The following is a 6,036-nucleotide window of genomic DNA, read 5'->3' on the forward strand; positions in this document are numbered from 1 at the left end:
TATGGGTCTCTAAAGCAGACAGAGGAACTAGGCTTAAACTTGGATTGTTCACCCATTGGGTGGTAAGTGGTCCAGGGGGTAGGGAGAGGGACCTCTGTGGAAGTGTGAGGGTTTCCTGTTTAGCTCCATTAGTTCGCTGAGATTACTGCTGTTGTACCTTGAAGCTGCTCTGCTTCAATCTAGATATCAGCAATAGTCAACTTTATTACGTAATGTGCAATAGTAATTTAAAGCATGTGCATAATTTGTACATAGGTTCAATATACATACATGTTCTAAAATACACTAAATGTTCAAATGTATGTGCACGCCTGCTCGTTGAACATCTCAATACAAAATCATGGGCATTAATATGGAGTTGGTCCAAATAGCCTGTCCTCAGTTGCAACACTCAATACTGAGTTCCAAACTACCCCTGGAAGCAAAGTCAGCACAATAACTGTTTGTCAGGAGCTTCATGAAATGTGTTTCCATGGCCTAGCAGCCGCACACAAGCCTAAGATCGCCATGTGCCAAGCGATTGGCTGGAGTGGTCTAAAGCTCGCCACCATTGGACACTGGAGATATGTTCTCTGGAGTGATGAATCATGCTTCACCATCTGGCAGTCTGATGGATGAATCTGGGTTTGGCGGATGCCAGGAAAGCACTACCTTCCAGAATGCATAGTGCCAACTGTAAAGTTTGTTGGAGGCGGAATAATGGTCTGGGGCTGTTTTTCATGGTTCGGGCTAGGCCCCTTAGTTCCAGTGAAGGGAAGTCTTAACGCTACAGCATGCAATGACATTCTGGAGGATTCTGTGCTACGAAATGGTTTGTCGAGATCGGTGTGGAAGAACTTGAATGGCTTGCACAGAGCCCTGACCTCAACCCCATCAAACACTTTCTGGGATGAATTGGAACACTGACTGCGAGCCAGACATCAGTTCCGGACCTCACTAATGCTCTTGTAGCTTAATGGGAAGCAAATCTCTACAGCAATGTTCTAACATCTAGTGGAAAGCCTTCCTAGAAGAGTGGATGCTGTTATGGCAGCAAAGGGGGGACCAACTCCATTTTAATGCTGATGATTTTGGAATGAGATGTTTGACAAGCAGGTGTTCACATACTTTTGATCTAGTAGTGTATATTTCTGTATGTAAAGTCTTATTTATGGCTAACATGGACTCCCTGCTGTGGTCAAGAGCTTAGAGAACACTAAACAAGACTGGTAAAAAGATGCAATGTAGGTTTTCTACTACAGTACTTGATTATTTGTTACTTGTATATATGGTATAATATCTTAAGATGTTTAAACATTTTCAAATGTACAGTACCATCAAAAGTTTGGACACATCTACTCATTCAAGGGTTTTTCTTTATTTTGTACTATTTTCAACATTGTAGAATAATAGTGAAGACCTCAAAACTATTAAATAACACATATGGAATCATGTAGTAACCCAAAAAAAGTGTTAAACAAATCAAAATATTTGTTATATTTTAGAATATTCAAAGTTGCCACCCTTTGCCTTGGCTATTTGCACACTTGGCATTCTCTCAACCAGCTTCACATGGAATGTTTTTCCAACAGTCTTGAAGCAGTAGCCACATGCTGAGCACTTGTTGGCTGCTTTTCCTTCACTGGAGTGCTGCATCAACTCTCCTTCTTGGTCAAATAGCCCTTACACAGCCTAGAGGTGTGTTGGGTCATTGTCCTGTTGAAAAACAAATGATAGTCCCACTAAGCGCACAACAGATGGGATGGCGTATCGCTGCAGAAGCCATGCTGGTCAAGTGTACCTTGATTTCTAAATAAATCACTGACAGTGTCACCAGCAAAGCACCATCACAACACCTCCTCCATGCTTCACGGTGGGAACTACCTATGCGTTCATCTACTCTACGTCTCACAAAGATACGGCGGTTGGATCCAAACATATCACATTTCGACTCATCAAACCAAAGGACAGATTTCCACCGGTCTAAATGTCCATTGCTAGTGTTTCTTGGCCCAAGCAAGTCTTCTTATTGGTGGCCTTTAGTAGTGGTTTCTTTGCAGCAATTTGACACGCAAGTCTCCTCTGAACAGTTGATGTGTCTTACTTGAACTCTGATGCATTTATTTGGGCTGCAATTTCTAAGGCTGGTAACTCCAATGAACTTATCCTCTGCAGCAGAGTTAACTCTGGGTCTTCCTTTCCTGTGGCGGTCCTCATGATAGCCAGTTTCATCATAGCGCTTGATGGTTTTTGCGACTGCACTTGAAAAAAACTTTCAAAGTGCTTGAAATATTCCTGAATGACTGATCTTCATGTTTTAAAGTACTGATGGACTCATTTCTCTTTGCTTATTTGAGCTGTTCTTGCCATAATATGGACTTGCTCTTTTACCAAATAGGGCTAGCTTCTGTATACCACCCCTACCTTGTCACAACACAACTGATAGGCTCAAACACATTAAGATGGAAAGAAATACCACAAATTAACTTTGAACAAGGCACACTTGTGAATTCAAATGCATTCCAGATTACTATGAAGCTGGTTGAGAGCATGCCAAGATTGTGCAAAGCTGTCCTCAAGGATAATGGTGGCTACTTTGAAGAATCTCAAATAAAATATATTTTGATTTGTTTAACACTTTTTTTTTGGGGGGGGGGGGTTACTACATGACTATATGTGTTATTTCATAGTTTTGATGTCTTCATTGTGATTCGACAATGTAGAAAATGGTAAAAATGAAGATAAACCCTTGAATGAGTGTGTCCAAACTTTTGACTGGTACTGTATACAGTTGAAGTCAGAAGTTTACATGCACTAAATTAGTATTTGGTAGCATTGCCTTTAAATTGTTTAACTTGGGCCAAACGTTTTGGGTAGCCTTCCACAAACTTCCCACAATAAGTTGGGTGAATTTTGGCCCATTCCTCCTGACAGAGCTGGTGTAACTGAGTCAGGTTTGTATGCCTTCTTGCTCGCACACATTTTTTCAGTTCTGCCTACAAATGTTCTATAGGATTGAGGTCAGGGCTTTCTGATGGCCACTCCAATACCTGGACTTTGTTGTGGCAAAATGGCTTAAGGACAACTTTGGAAGTATGCTTGGGGTCATTGTCCATTTGGAAGACCCGTTTGCGACGAAGCATTAACTTATGTCTTGAGATGTTGCTTCAATATATCCACATAATTTTCCCTCTTCATGATGCCATCTATTTTGTGAAATGCACCAGTCCCTCCTGCAGCAAAGAACCCCCACAACATGTTGCCACCCTTGTGCTTCACTGTTGGAATGGTGTACTTTGGCTTGCAAGCCTCCCCCTTTTTCCTCATAACATAATGATGGTCAAACAGTTCTATTTTTGTTTCATCAGACCAGAGGACATTTCTCCAAAAAGTATGATCTTTGTCCCCATGTGCGGTTGCAAAACGTAGTCTGGCGTTTTTATGGTGGTTTTGGAGCAGTGGCTTCTTCCTTGCCGAGCAGCCTTTCCGGTTATGTCGGTATAGGACTCGTTTTACTGTGGATATAGATGCTTTTGTACCCGTTTCCTCCAGCATCTTCACACGGTCTGTTGCTGCTGTTCTGGGATTGATTTTCACTTTTTGCATCAAAGTATGTTCATCTCTTGGAGACAGAACGCGTCTTCTTCCTGAGCGGTATGACGGCTGCGTGGTCCCATGGTGTTTATACTTGAGTACTATTGTTTTTACAGATGAGCGTGGTACCTTCAGGCGTTTGGAAATTGCCCCCAAGGATGAACCAGACTTGTGGAGGTCTACAATTATTTTTCTGTCTTGGCTGATTTATTTAGGTTTTCCCATTAATGTCAAGCAAGAGGCACTGAGTTTGAAGGTAGGCCTTGAAATACATCCACAGGTACACCTCCAATTAACTCAAATAATGTCAATTAGCCTATCAGAAGCTTCTAAAGTCATGACATCCTTTTCTGTAATTTTCCAAGCTGTTTAAAGGCACAATCAACTTTGTGCATGTAAACTTCTGACCCACTGGAATTGTGATACAGTGAAATAATCATTCTGTAAACAATTGTTGGAAAAATTACTTGTCATGCACAAAGTAGATGTCGTAACCGAATTGCCAAAACTATAGTTTAACAAGAAATTTGTGGAGTGGTTTAAAAAGGAGTTTTAATGACTCCAACCTGAGTGTATGTAAACTTCCGACTTCAATTGTACATTTGAACCTTCCTATGGACTCAAGTCTTAGCCTTATTTGCGCATTGTGCCCCTTGCAGGAACTTACACTGAGGTGAATAACATTAGGAAATAAATCATTTAGATTTTCTCCTTAATCGATGTGCTGAATGTGTTGACTCCCTGTTTGGCCATGTAAATACGTCCACTTACATTCAAGTGTATTGAGCAAGGATTGGTTGCAATGTAAATGCATATTGTCAGACTGTTTTCCTCAATTCATATTTGATCAAAACAATGACTGCAAGTGTGTGTATGCGTGTGTTTTGGAGGCATATGAATCAATGCTGATGTTGTACCCCAAACTGCTGCCTACCCCTGCAATAACCTGTTGTGCATGGGAACAGCTGGAAGAGAGAGGCTAGTGATGTGTAGCCGAAGTAAGAAGCTAGATATTAGGCCATTCATTAGCTAAATATTAGGGCTTTAGGCTAAATAGTTACCATTCTAAGTGCAAGAAAAAAAGTTAACAGATTATGAAATGCCAGATCCATCCTGTGCTCTGTGGTCGCCAGGCATGCAAAGCTCCGCTATTTATTAGGCCTACGTTTTTAGACAAGACAATTATTATACCTGGGCTACAACAGTGAAAATCAAGTGAGTACACAATTGTCCATAGGCTGTAAACTGTAGTGATGTAGGCTAATTTGAATAACCGCTCAAACGTCCAGTTTTTGTTTCAGGCCGAAATAACTGCTTAGGCTTAGTCAGGCCTAGGCCTGACTATGCAACTGTTTGGGTCTATTCTCAAAAGTTTAGAAGGTCCAGAAAGGTACATTAGCAGGCCACTCATAATGTATGTATTTTGTCAGGATGTATGTAGCCCAGTGTTAATATCAGCCTTTTAGAGGAAAATATTGGCTTCTCTCCAACTCCCCACTCGTTCTTAATGCTGTAGCCTATTTTACATTCAGCAAGTAAGCGCAAGCATGCATTTCTTGTTCAATAGGTTATTAGAAAGCTAAAGAAAATCAGTTGAATTAAGTGTCCAGCAAGCTTTTGTAGTCTGGCTTTTCCTGGAACTCCAGAAGATTAAGAGGAATAGCGGTGGCAGCAGAGAGGCCAGGTGTGTACTTGTGAAACAGAACAAAGACAGACCGGCTCTAGATGTAGCCTATAGCCTATTCAAGTTAGAAGCATATTAGCCCATAATTCATAAGCTCATTGTTAGGCTTAATACTGCAGTGGATATATCCAGTCAATTTACACAGCAGAAAAAGTTTATTACATAACGAAGTCATAGGTAGCCTTACACTATGTACGCTCCCTTCCAGTCCCCAGGTACCAGCTCGAAAAGCTACCCTATTTCAGTTTTTTTAGGGACAAGAAACGTATCCTAGGCTGCAACAACACAATGTAATGAAGAATGTTATTATTGTTAAGTGGGTACAGACTACAGACACCCTGGTTCGAGTCCAGGCTGTATAACAACCGGCCGTGATTGGGAGTCCCATAGGGCGGCACACAATTGGCCCAGCGTCGTCCGGGTTTGTCCAGTGTAGGCTGTCATTGGAAATAAGAATTTGTTCTTAACCACTTAAATAATGTTACATTTTTTTTTATACAGTGACTAGCCTATGTCATTTGAATAACCTCTCAAAAGCCTGGTGTTTTGAATGCATATTCATTTCAAAATAACTGCATCCAGCCCCATAACTGGGCAACCATTTGGATCAGTGATGGGGTTTTTCTCTGCAGTATAGCCTACAAGCTCCAGGCACATTACCAGGCCATTAAGGTGTATTTTTTCCAGATGTATCTGCGAACAGAAACATGCTGAAGCAGGGATTTCTAGTGGCGCGCAGATGAATTATGATATTGCGTGAGCGCGGAGGAAGTTATATC

Source organism: Oncorhynchus keta, chromosome 25, assembly GCF_023373465.1.
Source record: "Oncorhynchus keta strain PuntledgeMale-10-30-2019 chromosome 25, Oket_V2, whole genome shotgun sequence".
NCBI classification, from domain to species: Eukaryota; Metazoa; Chordata; class Actinopteri; order Salmoniformes; family Salmonidae; genus Oncorhynchus; species Oncorhynchus keta.